Source organism: Culex quinquefasciatus, chromosome 1, assembly GCF_015732765.1.
Source record: "Culex quinquefasciatus strain JHB chromosome 1, VPISU_Cqui_1.0_pri_paternal, whole genome shotgun sequence".
In the NCBI taxonomy this organism is placed as follows: Eukaryota; Metazoa; Arthropoda; class Insecta; order Diptera; family Culicidae; genus Culex; species Culex quinquefasciatus.
In genome coordinates this window covers 121,085,973-121,102,208 of record NC_051861.1, presented here as the reverse complement: position 1 = coordinate 121,102,208, position 16,236 = coordinate 121,085,973, and the positions used below count along the sequence as shown (strand labels likewise).

The 16,236-nt window shown below is 32.7% G+C and overlaps 1 protein-coding gene and 1 long non-coding RNA gene across 2 annotated transcripts in view; one reads left to right on the top strand and one right to left on the bottom strand.

Annotated features, from left to right (window-relative positions):
• Positions 1-16,236, bottom strand: part of LOC6051581 (neuronal acetylcholine receptor subunit alpha-7) — a 388,913-nt gene that overhangs the window by 253,531 nt on the left and 119,146 nt on the right. The window lies entirely within an intron of this gene.
• LOC119765478 lies at positions 12,265-12,783 on the top strand. The gene is made up of 3 exons (XR_005276759.1): positions 12,265-12,343; positions 12,406-12,477; positions 12,538-12,783. It is a non-coding gene; the product is annotated as an uncharacterized LOC119765478 (long non-coding RNA).

Here is a 16,236-nt window from a genome sequence, read left to right as displayed (position 1 = left end):
CACAAAGTTTGAGCCAAATCAAAAAAATACAAATAAAATCAATTTTCGGGTTTGGTAGAGAATTGCTCTATAGCGACGGGGTTGGGTTGTAGAGGGTTGATATTGAATCTTTCAGAATAAGGAAAGCATAGAAAAAGTTAAAAAAAAAACAAAGGAATGTTCATTGGCGATTTATAATATTTGTGTACAAAAAAGGGCTAACTTGTCTTCCATATTGATAGACGGCTAACTTAACTTATTTTGAAGACAAATATAGTTTCATTCGTTAGTCGAAAGATAACTTGTAAATTTGTATATCGACACAGGACTAACTTTGAGACTATGAGGGGGCTAACTTGGCGCACAAACTGCTCGTAATTGATATTGCTGGTGAAATTATGATATTCTTGAGTAACAACTGAGAATATTATGCTATGTTAGGTTTTATTAAGTTGATTTGTCTCAAAATGTGTATTAAGGGCTAACTTGGCTCTCATTTGAATAAAGGACTAATTGAATTGGCTAACCGCTCCCATTTTTTAAATGAATAAAGGGCTAACTCGGCTCACAATCTAATCGAGATTACTATAGTTGGTATCACATAATCATGTATGAATCAGATTCCTCAAACATTCCATCGCGACAATCGTCGCGATTTCACAAATGTCCCAGATTCTGATTCTATTAGTCGAAAATTGCATCTCATAACTCTTCCAGTCACGATTAATCATCTTAATGCGATCCACCTTCCACGAATTGCATTGTGCGGTTGTATGTTTGCATTATAATCGGACAAATTATGCAAAATGCACGTCCATCACCCCCCCCCCCTCCCCCCTTAAGTGCATGCTAATGGCCATTGTCCTTTCTCGAAACTGGTAGAGCGCGGTCCCCTTGAGGGCACCACATGAAACACATTTCTGCGCGTTGCATTGTACAAAGTGGGGAAGATTTCTTTTTTTTTCTTTCCGTTGAGCAATGCCCAAGACAAGCTCATCTGCATAAATGGCCAACACCACCGCCACACTTCTTGGCTCGAGTGTCTAGCCACTAAAATCTACTTCTTCTTAGCTTCTTTTCATCGCCTTCGGGTGTGGTGCGGAAAAAAGACGAGGTGGTGGTGGTTTTTCACCACATTATCATGTCACTTGAGGATGTTCTTTTCCTCTTTTTCTTAACAAAAAAAAAGTGAACGAATTCAGCACGCTGAAAAAGAGTTAAATGTGGGGAAAAATTTGCACACCATTTCGTCAAGCGTCCAAACTTTGTCCTGCCGTCGTGTTGAATATTCATTGGAGAACTAATTTCAATTTTTGACCGCCACAGCGCAATCCCTTCGCTTTCTCTAAATCAAAACTTTTTTCTCTTTCGGAAAAAAAAACTTGCGCCAACTGCCTTGAAAATCAGCATCAGCTGTCGAGGCTTCCCAGCAGCCGAAAAGAAGTAGTTTTTAATTAGTTTTCCATACACACAGAGTGCAGAGGCCGGGGCAGCAGCTGCAGAAATAAGTTTCCATCTAGTGGAATCGATTTTGGGAAATCGGTCTTTGATTGGAACGACGAATGGCGAAGGGTTTTTTTTTTTTTTTGCGCGCGAGTGCTAATTTATGCATGAGCGTTTGGCGCCTGAATAGCGACAACTTTTGCATTCGATTTTTGGTTGAAAGGTTGACAACAATGGCTTGCGAATATTGCCGACTAATTGATTTGAAAAACAAAATCAAATTTCTTGTTAATTTAATTAAAAACCATAATCTCATCAAAATATTATTCAAACTAAACCTCAAACTCTGAATCCTGACTCCTGACTTCTAATTTCAGACTTCAGACTTCAAACTTCTGACTTCTGACTTCTGACTTCTGACTTCTGACTTCTGACTTCTGACTTCTGACTTCAGACTTCAGACTTCTGACTTCAGACTTCAGACTTCAGACTTCAGACTTCAGACTACATACTTCTGACTTCTAAATTCTGACTTCTGACTTCTGACTACTGACTTCTGACTTCAGACTTCAGACTTCAGACTTCAGACTTCAGACTTCAGACTACAGACTTCTGACTTCTCACTTCTGACTTCTGACTTCTGACTTCTGACTTCTGACTTCTGACTTCTGACTTCTGACTTCTGACTTCTGACTTCTGATTTCTGACTTCTGACTTCTGATTTCTGTCAATTTTGTAAATTTTGTAAATTTTGTAAATTTTGTAAATTTTGTAAATTTTGTAAATTTTGTAAATTTTGTAAATTTTGTAAATTTTGTAAATTTTGTAAATTTTGTAAATTTTGTAAATTTTGTCAATTCTGTAAATTTTGTAAATTTTGTAAATTTTGTAAATTTTGTAAATTTTGTAAATTTTGTAAATTTTGTAAATTTTGTAAATTTTGTAAATTTTGTAAATTTTGTAAATTTTGTAAATTTTGTAAATTTTGTAAATTTTGTAAATTTTGTAAATTTTGTAAATTTTGTAAATTTTGTAAATTTTGTAAATTTTGTAAATTTTGTAAATTTTGTAAATTTTGTAAATTTTGTAAATTTTGTAAATTTTGTAAATTTTGTAAATTTTGTAAATTTTGTAAATTTTGTAAATTTTGTAAATTTTGTAAATTTTGTAAATTTTGTAAATTTTGTAAATTTTGTAAATTTTGTAAATTTTGTAAATTTTGTAAATTTTGTAAATTTTGTAAATTTTGTAAATTTTGTAAATTTTGTAAATTTTGTAAATTTTGTAAATTTTGTAAATTTTGTAAATTTTGTAAATTTTGTAAATTTTGTCAATTTTGTCAATTTTGTCAATTTTGTCAATTTTGTCAATTTTGTCAATTTTGTCAATTTTGTCAATTTTGTCAATTTTGTCAATTTTGTCAATTTTGTCAATTTTGTCAATTTTGTCAATTTTGTCAATTTTGTCAATTTTGTCAATTTTGTCAATTTTGTCAATTTTGTCAATTTTGTCAATTTTGTCAATTTTGTCAATTTTGTCAATTTTGTCAATTTTGTCAATTTTGTCAATTTTGTCAATTTTGTCAATTTTGTCAATTTTGTCAATTTTGTCAATTTTGTCAATTTTGTCAATTTTGTCAATTTTGTCAATTTTGTCAATTTTGTCAATTTTGTCAATTTTGTCAATTTTGTCAATTTTGTCAATTTTGTCAATTTTGTCAATTTTGTCAATTTTGTCAATTTTGTCAATTTTGTCAATTTTGTCAATTTTGTCAATTTTGTCAATTTTGTCAATTTTGTCAATTTTGTCAATTTTGTCAATTTTGTCAATTTTGTCAATTTTGTCAATTTTGTCAATTTTGTCAATTTTGTCAATTTTGTCAATTTTGTCAATTTTGTCAATTTTGTCAATTTTGTCAATTTTGTCAATTTTGTCAATTTTGTCAATTTTGTCAATTTTGTCAATTTTGTCAATTTTGTCAATTTTGTCATTTTTGTCAATTTTGTCAATTTTGTCAATTTTGTCAATTTTGTCAATTTTGTCAATTTTGTCAATTTTGTCAATTTTGTCAATTTTGTCAATTTTGTCAATTTTGTCAATTTTGTCAATTTTGTCAATTTTGTCAATTTTGTCAATTTTGTCAATTTTGTCAATTTTGTCAATTTTGTCAATTTTGTCAATTTTGTCAATTTTGTCAATTTTGTCAATTTTGTCAATTTTGTCAATTTTGTCAATTTTGTCAATTTTGTCAATTTTGTCAATTTTGTCAATTTTGTCAATTTTGTCAATTTTGTCAATTTTGTCAATTTTGTCAATTTTGTCAATTTTGTCAATTTTGTCAATTTTGTCATTTTTTTCAATTTTGTCAATTTTGTCAATTTTGGCAATTTTGGCAATTTTGGCAATTTTGTCAATTTTGTCAATTTTGTCAATTTTGTCAATTTTGTCAATTTTGTCAATTTTGTCAATTTTGTCAATTTTGTCAATTTTGTCAATTTTGTCAATTTTGTCAATTTTGTCAATTTTGTCAATTTTGTCATTTTTTTCAATTTTGTCAATTTTGTCAATTTTGGCAATTTTGGCAATTTTGGCAATTTTGTCAATTTTGTCAATTTTGTCAATTTTGTCAATTTTGTCAATTTTGTCAATTTTGTCAATTTTGTCAATTTTATCAATTTTGTCAATTTTTTTCTTTACTGTTTATTCTTTTTATTCTTTTTATTCTTTTTACTCTTTCAATCTTTTTACTCATTTTACTCTTTTTACTCTTTTTACTCTTTTTACTCTTTTTACTCTTTTTACTCTTTTTACTCTTTTTACTTTTTTTACTCTTTTTACTCTTTTTACTCTTTTTACTCTTTTACTCTTTTACTTTTTTACTCTTTTACTCTTTTACTCTTTTACTCTTTTACTCTTTTACTCTTTTACTCTTTTTACTCTTTTACTCTTTTACTCTTTTACTCTTTTTACTCTTTTTACTCTTTTTACTCTTTTTACTCTTTTTACTCTTTTTACTCTTTTTACTCTTTTTACTCTTTTTACTCTTTTTACTCTTTTTACTCTTTTTACTCTTTTTACTCTTTTTACTCTTTTTACTCTTTTTACTTTTTTACTCTTTTTACTCTTTTTATTCTTTTTACTTTTTTAACTCCGAGCTTCCGTGGCCGTGAGGTTACGGGTTTCGCCTTGTATGCGGAAGGTGATGGTTTCGATTCCTGTCTGGCTCGGCAAAGTCAGATCCCTTAAAAGAGTAAATATGCTCACTGGGAATACTGACCGGTAGGGGATGGGTTTCGACTAGCGGCGTGCTGGGTTTCCAATCCAGAGGTCGTGAGTTCGATTCTCGTACCGGGATGATGATGTTTAAAAAAAAACTCTTTTTACTGTTTTTACTGTTTTTACTCTTTTTACTCATTTTACTCTTTTTACTCTTTTTACTCTATTTACTCTTTTGACTCTTTTTACTCTTTTTAATCTTTTTCCTCTTTTTACTCTTTTTACTCTTTTTGCTCTTTTACACTTTTAAATCTATTTTCTCTTATTACTCAATATTGTTTTTTGTTTTTTTTTTGTTTTTTGTTTTTTGTTTTTTGTTTTTTGTTTTTTGTTTTTTGTTTTTTGTTTTTTGTTTTTTGTTTTTTGTTTTTTGTTTTTTGTTTTTTGTTTTTTGTTTTTTGTTTTTTGTTTTTGTTTTTTGTTTTTGTTTTTTGTTTTTGTTTTTGTTTTTGTTTTTTGTTTTTTGTTTTTTGTTTTTTGTTTTTTGTTTTTTGTTTTTTGTTTTTTGTTTTTTGTTTTTTGTTTTTTGTTTTTTGTTTTTTGTTTTTTGTTTTTTGTTTTTTGTTTTTTGTTTTTTGTTTTTTGTTATTTCTTCTCGTCGTTTCTTTTTTTTGTTCACGAGCTTTTCCAACTTCCCGCTTAATACCAATCATCGATTCTCTAAAAATCCATTATCACAATATTTTGCTCCGCCACGCACAAAACATCATCGCAAACTTTCATTTCGCTCGCTACAGTGAACTTGTACAAATTTCCAAATCGCCTAATCCGGTAAGACCAATTTCCATCAATTACTCGGGCCCTGACAAAATACTCATCGCGTAGTCAAACTTTTTTTTTCTGTTCGCCCACCCGCACAAAAGCCAATTTGTTCATGTTTTGATCGAGAAAGTGTCTTATATGCCGATATTTTTTGTTTTTTTTTTTATCAGAATTTTATAACAATTGATAAAATTTAGTGTCTTCTTATATTTTCCAATTTATTTATTTTTTTCACATGAGACACTGATGCCACTCAACTCAATCACCCAAAATCACAAGTTGTTAGCCGATTCCCAGGATTTTTGTCCAACACTCGAGTCTCGTCACACAACTTTGGCTGTTTCACTTTCTTTCTCACTATACCGAGGCCCCTGTTCGAGAACATCACTAATTCGCTTTATCCCCTGAGCTGAGTATTTTTTTTATCCCCAAAAAAAGAAGGAAGAAGAAAAAAAGCTTCAGCCAATAATGATGATGATGAGAGGACGATGAGCTCGTTGCTACAAGCCGGTTTATTCGCTGGGAGGGAAAATCGAAAAGTTTGTTTTGCCTCCCTTACATACTGCTGCTGATGGAAAAGAGCTTAACGGAGGGGCGGGGGAGGGGGGAGCATTTCGCTAATTGACGAAAACTGTCACAACAACCAATGACAAGGTTTCTTTTTTCAATTGTTGTGTAGAATGTTTTTTGTCAGTACGAGAAATAAAAATCGAAACAAAAAAGTGTCCTCCCAAAGGACAGTTCAAGCCAAGATTTACGATCCAATGTAACTAAATTAGAAAGATTTACAGCTGCTCCGGGGATGTAGTTTTTCCCCGGTAAACTAACGCACAACTTTGGGGAAGCACAAATTTAACTCTTTTCCCTTACCACTCTTCTAGCAAAAGCAACTACAACCGAATGGCCACATGTTTTATAGTACGACTTCCGAGAAGAAGCTTTTTTCTGCGTTTTTTTTTTGTTGCTGTTTTAAATCGATACAAAACCAGTTCCGAGAAAGAAAGCGGAAACTTTTGCACGCTGGAAGCGATTCTTAAATCCCCGAGCAAGGTTTTATTTGTTTCTTTTTTTTCTCAAACTGGACACAGCGAGAAGCAGTTTGTCACAAATTCCCCACGAGGGAAAGTTCCATCGATATTTATTTATTTGTGAATAACATAAATAAATTGATTGCGACTTGGTTTGGTGACTTTATATTTTTTTTCCAAACAAAATTTCTCTTTACCAAAAAAACGGCAATCCAGCATTAAATTAATATACAAAACTAAAATTATTTAATAAATTATAATTGAAGTTTTTTTAACAATGCCTACAATGTGTGTGTAATTTTCTGTCAAACATTCCAAAATAGTACTCTATAAATATGATTTTTCATTTAGAAAAAAAAATCATTTTAAATTAAATCAACAATATCATGAATATCAATTCAACACAGAATGTTGGATCGAGGTGCTCTTTGTTGCGTTGGGTTCGTATACATCCAAGGAAGGTTTATATGCTGAAATATTGCCACTTTGGCCACTCTTTGACTGATATGGGAAAAGATGCGTAAAATCAAATTTTGATCACAGAAAGCTGAATGAGCAAACAAGCTACACGTCAAGACGAAGTTTGTCGGGTAAGGCTTGTTTTTTTATATATGTTTAAGGGGACGTAAATTGTCATCTTCTTAGAAAATTCCGGAACGGGCAAAAATTCTTGACTGGGTTGCATAGAATTTTTTGAAGCAATATCAATTTTGCAAAAAAAATCGGAAAAAGTGGCTTCATTTTTTAATTTAAAATCAAATTTGCGATAAATGAACTTCTGTGAATTTTTGATGAAGCTCACCGTTTTGAAAATGTGGCCATTTTTAGGTAAGTTTTTCGAAAAAATGATCGCAGTTTTACAATTTTTCTAAATTGTGTTCATGTTTGCCGATTTCTCGGGAAACAATAGCTCAATTTTCAACTATCAAAAAATAAATTTAAAAAAAATTAGAAAAATCACAAGATTTCAATAATGTTTCAAAACCAAGGTTGTTAATCAATGAAATTATCGAAGGCAATATTATCGTCTGACGATAACGATAATCTGTCGTTCTCTTTATTCAGATTATTTTTTTGCCGAAAATGGACGATAATTCATTTTTTTTAAATCTTTCTGATATCGAATTATTCAGCCAAATCATGTTTAAATTTTTAATACTTTCACTAACAATATATTTATTGAAAATTTAGTAAGTTTCAAAGTAAAAATATGTACTCAAAATTGTCCACAAAATACCGCATTATTTACAAAATACTAAAATTTGCATGTTTTGCAAAAAGGGTACCAAACGAAAAAAATGTATGTTTTTTCACTTTATTAAAGTTTTTTTATATTCTTCGAAAAAAAATCTAATTTTCTACATTTGAAATATGGGTATGGGTATCAAACGAAGCAAAATTTTGTATGTTTTTTTTTATTTTATAAGAGTTTTTTCTGAAAAAACACTTAAATTTTCACAAATTATCGTATTTTTCTGAAATACTGAAATTTCCAAATTATCGTTTTTTATCCTTTAAGACTCAAATTTCAAAATTAACGTATTTTTTTCTAAAATACTCAAATTTCCAAATTATTTAAAATGGGTTTCAAACGAAGCGAAATTGTTATGTTTTTTTTGTCCTTTTAAAAGTTTTTTTATTTTAGAAAATACTAAAATTTTCACAAAATACCATTTCAAAAATACACCATTTTTCAAAATTTGCATTCTTGGCATTAAACTAAGCGAAATTTGGTTTGCTGTAACAATTTATTAGAGTAGTTTTTTTTTTGAAAAATAATAAAGTTTTTACAAATAACCGTTTTTTTTCTAAAATACAATAATTTTCAAAATATGCGCAAAATAGAGTAATTATGCATGTTTCATACCAAATTTTAACGTCGTTTGATACCCATATTGCAAATTTAAAAAATGTGAGTATTTTCGAAAAATACGATATTTTGGGAAAATTTTAGTATTTCACAAAAAAAAACTCTATTAAAGTGAAAAAACATAGACAATTTCGCTTCGTTTGAAACCCATATTGCAAATTACGAAAATTTTATTGCTTTCGAAAAATGCGGAATTTTGTGAAAAATTTCAGTATTCAAAAAAAACTCTATTAATGTGAAAAAGCATACCAAGTTTCGCTTTGTTTGATACTTATATTGCAAATTATGAAAATTTGAGTACTTTCGAAAAAATGGTATTTTGTGAACAATTTTGGATACATATTTTACTTTGAAATTTACTAAATTTTTAGAAAATATATTCTTAGTTAAAGCATTGCACATTTAACATGATATGGATGAATTAAGAGGCAGTATTTGTAAATATTGCTCGGTTTGTTCAAGAGGTCGTATCGAGGTGCTCCGATTTGGATGAAACTTTCAGCGTTTGTTTGTCTATGCATGATATGAACTCATGCCAAATATGAGCCCTCTACGACAAAGGGAAGTGGGGTAAAACGGGCTTTGAAGTTTGAGGTCGAAAAAACATTAAAAATCTTAAAATTGCTCGCATTTCCGTAAAACTTCATCAAATCCATCTCTCGTAGATGCATTTGAAAGGTCTTTTAAAGCACTTAAAAATGGGCCATAGACATCCAGGATCGGCTTGACTTTTTCTCATAGCTTTTGCAAATTACTGTCAAAAATGGATTTTTTAAAACCTTAATATTTTTTTTCAACAGCCTCCAACACCCATACTACTATAGGTCAAAAGATAGGTAATTTCATGGACTATAAGCCTTTGGAAATAACTTTTTGGCCAATCGCAGTTTTTCTCATAGTTTTTCGATTTTTCTATAACAAACATTTTACAACGTTAGTTTTTGCCCTGTAGGCCTCCATAGCGACACTTTTAAGTCTGAATTTTGTCATATTCGGAATCCTCGGAAAATTTCACGTAAGTTAGAAGTATTGGAGTTGTAAATTTGATTTCAAAAATAATTAAATAAAACATTTTCGAAAAAAGAAAAAGATCATATTTACCCTATGATCAATACGTCAAATGCCGTATTAAGTAGACGAATTTCTGTTTTACCCCTAATCCGACAAAATGTTAAAAAATATTTTAATTCATTTTCAATGGCATTTTTTCTAATCAAATTTGTCGTAGAGGGCTTTGTCGTAGAGGGCTCATATTTGGCATGAGTTCATCTCATGTATAGACAAACAAACGCTGAAAGTTTCATCCAAATCGGAGCACCTCGATACGACCTGTTACACATTGGTGAAAAACTCGCTCTTAAGTCGGTTTTAGAAAGATGATAAAATGAATTATCATTCATTATCGGTTATTGCACAGAGAGACAAAAAAAATGACAACACGGAAAATCTCGTATTTTTTGGCAGGTTAATCGCTCGCTCCTAATTCCATCCAATTCGATCATTTTTAACTGTTTAAACAAGCATTTCGCAAAACTTTTGAAGTAAACTTGCTTGCTCACTTCCTATTAAGCTGATTATCACTCGATTTCAGTTGAAAACGCTTTTCATGAGCTGTAATTAAATGTCAAATGCTGATATGGCAACATTAAAGGCACGCTGGAATTAGATGGTGTTCCCCTACTTCGAAACCCGAGCAGGGGTAAATAACACGGGAATACCAAATTTTGGTATTACTTGAGCAAATAACAGCGACCAAAATGTGCCCTTGGTTGCCCAGTAGCGTGGTTCACGTTTCTATGAAAAAGACAAAAGTTGTTATTTTGTCTTGCATCAACCGGAATTTCGTTCTTTTATGTCCCCAGAAGCATTCCTGAAAATTTGAGCCCATTTGGTAAGGTCTAGGAGCTCCAGTTTTAATTTGAAATTTATATGGGATTTTGATTTATTTTCCATGGGAAACTATCTTTTTACATTGTATTAGGATTTTTTTATAAATCGATGAAATGACTTGATTCTTAAAGTAGGAGATAGGTTTTGAACTGGGGAACAACTTTGTAGAACATACCAACATGCTAGGAAGTGACCCTTTAAAGATACAGATACTTTTAGATGGTGGCCCACACAGTAAAGCCCCTTCAAAAGCCACCATCTAAAAGTATCTGTATCTTTAAAGGGTCATTTCCTAGCATGTTGGTATGTTCTACAAAGTTGTTCCCCAGTTCAAAACCTATCTCCTACTTTAAGAATCAAGTCATTTCATCGATTTATAAAAAAAAAATCCTAATACAATGTAAAAAAAGATAGTTTCCCATGGAAAATAAATCAAAATCCCATATAAATTTCAAATTAAAACTGGAGCTCCTAGACCTTACCAAATGGGCTCAAATTTTCAGGAATGCTTCTGGGGACATAAAAGAACGAAATTCCGGTTGATGCAAGACAAAATAACAACTTTTGTCTTTTTCATAGAAACGTGAACCACGCTATAATGCCCAGTAATAGATGGTAAAATACCATGAAATCATACCAAAGTCTTGTATGTGGAAGGGCACAACAATACCAAACCATGTTATTCCAAGGGAAAAATAATACCTCAAAATAGAACCATTTCAATACCAAGTTGAGGTCTTCTGGATTTTTGAACATTGCTTGAATACCAAAACTTGGTATTGCCATGGTTTAATTTTTAGGTATTCCCGCGCACTTGGAAAATCAGATTTTGGTATTCCTGTGGTCTTCCACATACATGATTTTGGTATGATTTCATGGTATTTTACCATCTATTACTGGGCAACCAAGAGCACATTTTGGTCGCTGATATTTGCACAAGTAATCAGGGATGCCAGATACACAGATTTGTCTGTGTTTCACAGACTTTTGAGCTTGTTTCAGACATATTTTGAGGTGCACAGACTTTTAAAAAACTTCATTAAATTATTATTTTGTAATCTTTTTTGCAGAAACTTATTTCGTTAGTCTTCAAATGCTTCAAAACGCAATTTCTGATGGATTTCAATGACTGTGAATTGATATATTTGAATTTTAGACAAATGCACAGACATACACAGACTTTTTAACAGACATTTAAAAAAAACAAGTGGCATCCCTGCAAGTAATACCAAAATTTGGTATTTTCATACCATTTTTAGTGCAGCAGTTGCAGTTAGTGAAAAAACGGAAATGATCCATATGCAACAGCCAAATCTACTCACCTGATGATTCCATGTTGTTATTAGTGATATTCTTCACCACACCGAATGCATTTGTCATTGATGAACGGCCTGTGCATGAAGTTCTTGAAGATTCTGAAAAATAACAATATTTAAAAAAAAGTGTTATAAAAATAAAACTGGATTGAAATTCACCAAAATTCAATAATATTTTGATTGACTCGTTTTTCAAAGTATTTGGTTTTTTTTAAGTCATTTTATCGCAAAATTTATTATCTTGTCCAAATTGGTAAAAAAATTCCATAGTTTCAGAGGAATTTGATAAAACACTTTAATACCAAAATAATACCAAAATGTGCCATCCTGACTTACAAAATTTTCCACAATTTCAAGTTGTAACATTTCATGTGTCACATACTGTAAAACGATATAAAAATAATGCGCCTGCAAGTAGACTGCAAACAACTGAACCCTTTTGATTTGATTGTGTGCACATACACATGTAGTATACCACTGCTTTGATCTACTTTTGATATCACGACGAGATTGAAATGATATCTACAATTGAAATTAAAACCGTGTTCGTGTGTTTTAATTTCCTGCGTCGCAAAAGAATCTGATTGGTTGATTCAAGGTCAACTAGGTACAATTATCACGGATCGAGGAACTCTATAAAGCTGAGTCAAAAAACCGACGCTTCACTTTAGTTGGAGTGCTTTTACGAAACGGTTTTGCTTTTTCGAACAGTTTAATTTCGGTGAAAAGTTTAAAGTGGAATTAGTTCTGGTGATTGTGATACTCTTTCTGGAAAAGCAGTAAGTGCACAGGGCAACGATTTTGTAAAGCTTCGCAAATTACAAATGCACTTACTTTCTAGCACTCAAAGCTTTGAAGAAATAGTTTTCCCCTAGAACAAGCAAAGGTTAGGTGAACCCTTTGCGCGTGTCAGGTAAGATCTAAATACAGATCATGAGATTAGGCAGAAATGCAACTTTTGGCCACGTTATAGGTTGCCCATTAACGTGGGTGCAAGTCTCGGGGCAGAAAAGCCGTACATTTCGTCGTTCGACGCTGGGAATGCTTCGTTGGTCAGACTGGTGGATGAAAACCACGACGGGGTCGTGACGAACCGTTTCAACCGCCTTAGTCAACTCCAACGACTCGGAGACGCATCTACTCCGCCCACCCAGTTGACCCCACACGTCCTTTTCGAAGCAATCCCAGAGCTTGGAGGAAGTTCCGAGCTTTCGAGCACGCCAAAGCTCGCCGGCTGCCCAGCCGATTCTAACCTCGCTTGCCCGACCGAAGGAAGTGCGAGGAACGAGACAAAAGCCTGACAGCAGCAGTACCATCCGTCTCCACCGATTCGAAACAACGTTGGACCGAGCGTCCCCATCAAGAACGTCGCCGTGCGACGGCCACGTGTAAACGTTGGTTCCGCTAGACGCCGCTTGGGGGCTGGAAGCCCAAAGCGCGGCGAAGAACGTGTCGACGCCGATCGCTGTGCCACGTGTCCACGGCGGAGTACTGCTAGCCGCCGCTAGAGTGCGGTAGGGTTGCGCGAACGCACCGGAGCTGTTGGATCGCTGATCGTCGCAGTAGGTCCGGACCTAGGAGAATCTACACGCCGTTCAAGAACGCCTGCAAGCAGTTGCTGGTACCAGATTAGTAGGGTAAAGTACAGTGCACGACAATAGGGAATAGTTTTTGCTAGATTTAAGATCTAAACCCCCCCCTTAGTATTAATTTGAGCTCATTTACAACCACAAATAAAAATCCCGGGTCTTTTTCGGATTTTGCGTTGCAAAAACGAGGATTAATTCTGCACGCGTTTAACTTAAATATACCTTCTTTCGTTTCGTAATGAACTTTGTTTTTCTTAATAAATTTTGAATTAGAATGCACTCTAACTAATGCGTTCGTTTGTTTTAAAGACTGAGATGAAAGAGTTCGTAAATGTTGTTGACCTTGAGTAAATTTTTGGGATCTTTTGGTTCGACTTTTCGGTTTAGATTACACTAAAACTCGCCTTGAGATCAAGAGCTTCAGGTCGGGCTTCCCTGATTAAAATCCACAAACAACCTCCAACTTTTGGAGTGGCGCTAAAGTTGTTTGCAGGCTAAGCATAAAAAGGTGTTTCAAATCAATTGGATCGTCCAGGGATTGCGCAATGTAACGCTCCTGGTACGTTGTGAAAAGGTTGCGCGTTACAAAGTCATTTCTTTAGGGGGTATATCAAAAATGTTTAAAATCAAGTTTGAAATTTCCGGTTTTCAATGAAAGCATTCGCTTTGAGACATCATTTTAGTGCAAAAACAATTATTTTGTCAAAATTGGTCAAAATTTTCCCATAATTTCAGAAAAATTTGATAAAACACTTTAATACCAAAATAATACCAAAATGTGCCATCCTGACTTACAAAATTTTCCACAATTTCAAGTCATTTCTGTAGGGGGTATATCAAAAATGTTTAAAATAAAGTGTGAAATTTCCGGTTTTCAATGAAATTATTTGCTTTGAGACATAATTTTAGCGCAAAATTAATTATTTTGTCAAAATTGGTCAAAATTTTCCCATAGTTTCAGAGGAATTTGATAAAACACTGTAATACCAAAAGAATACCAATATGTGGTGTTTGACCATTGACAAATTCTGCAATTTTGCAATATCAAAACAATACCTTAAATTGGTATGATACCACATTTTGCTCTTGCATAATCCTCAAGACAAATTTTAAAGGGTCCAGGAATACCAAACTTTGGTATTGATACCAGAGAAAGGTATTATTACGCATTTCCCTTGTTATTTACCCATGCTCGGGAAAGAGTGCGTTTTGCCAAAAAATCATTGACGCACACTTTGATTTCAAATTTCATTTTTATGATTTTTGAAAATCATACCTTGGTCAACGATTTTTTACTCTTTCTGGAATTTTTTGAAAAGATGGCATTTTAAAGTCTCCTAGAAAACGTTTAAAAATAATGCTATTTTATTATATTTCTTTACTGACAAAAAGTGATTTTTAAAATTAGCAAATTTTGTTTTCTGCGTATATTTTTTTTGTTGTTCATTCATGCCATGCCTAAACAATTTTCAAAGACACCAAATCGAAAAAAAATGTGTGCACAAGTTATAGATTTTCTTTATTTAACTTTTTTTTGCGATAAATTTTGTATGGACTGCTGATTGGAAAAAATATAGACAAACTGATGACGCAAAATGTCTTTTTAAGACATACGGAAAAAACCCACAATGGTTCAGCCAGATTTGAAAAACACAAAAATTTAAAATTGTCAGAAGGCTCATTTCGTAGAGAATTGTTCTTCTACAAACAGTGCTTGGGACCTCTTTTTAGGTCAGTTTTCAGTTAAATGGACAGAGTGCTAGATTTTTATGAGGCATTAAGGGAATAGAAAAAAAAACACTTTAAAATAACCCATTTTATTAATTCCTGTTATACACACAAAATTATATGACTTGATATTCCTCTTTTAGAAAAAAAAGAAAGTTTAAGATGTCAGATAATTTTATCTTTCCAGTAATCATAGAAAGTTTAATTTGTTTGGAAGGGGTGCCAAATTTTTGGATTTTTTTTAAACGTCAAGAAACTGTTTATTTTTTTATTAATATCTTAATTTAAATTTGAAATCATTAAGCACCTGTTTATATGAATCTTTTTAAAAAAAGAATTCAGCCAAGCATTATCAGCCACTTTGAATAAAAGCAACATAGCCAGAATTTCAGTGGGTGCAGGATTTTCCTTTCATCGACCCGTCCAAACCGCCTGCAATGCGGTCTTGTTAGCGAAAATTAAGAATTGACAAGGGCTCGATTTTCACGACTCCTCTTCAGGTTGATGAAAGAAGGACAGAGGGGTTTTTTTTTGTTGGCTGGTCAAACGCGAGCCTTTCATCAGATTGGACCCAGAGTAAACGATGGAAAATTGTCAAGCTGGGAGGATTTTTTTTTCTTGCTACTTGTTCGGTTTTTGCTGAGTGGTGCATTTTAAATTTGCACCGAGGTGGAAAGATTCGGTGCTGATAATTTGATGAGAAACCGTGACCTGAAAAAAAAACCTTTTGAAAAGATAAACTTGAATTGGAAAAAAGCGAATTTTTCACATGGATCACTTTTTACGACACTTCAAACCCGAAGCGAAAGCTGACCCAGGAAATGACAAAGCCGCCAGAGGCTGGAAATGAAAACGTCGAAAAGTTTTTCAATAAACGTTGCACCACCACCACTGCCCGACCCTATTTTTGGTTCGCTTAAGGAGCGTGTCGCTCGAAATAAAGTTCCAACTTCCAACCATCATGCATCCACGCTAAATCTTTTTTTTTTCTTCTTTTTTTTGAGTTCTTTTAGCATCCTTAGGCTGAACAGAAAAGTTCGCCCCCCAAAAATGTAACCCCGGCACGCCATAAATCAAATGTGTGTGCCCTCAAACTTTGAAGATGGCTAACAATAGGGATGGTTAGCCTGTTTTGTTTAAGTATTTTTTTTAACAAAGTGTCATGCCTTTGTTTGAAAATTTTAATAAAATCGCAAAAAAGAGATTGTTTCGGATAGGTTTATAGATATAATTTTTGAAGGTAGTCGACCCTATTCCGGCCATAGTTCAGCTCAAAACGACCTTTCCCTTTTTTTCGATTGAGTGTCCGATCTTGATTTGTCCGAAATTCACGGATCGTAACTCATCGGGGACGC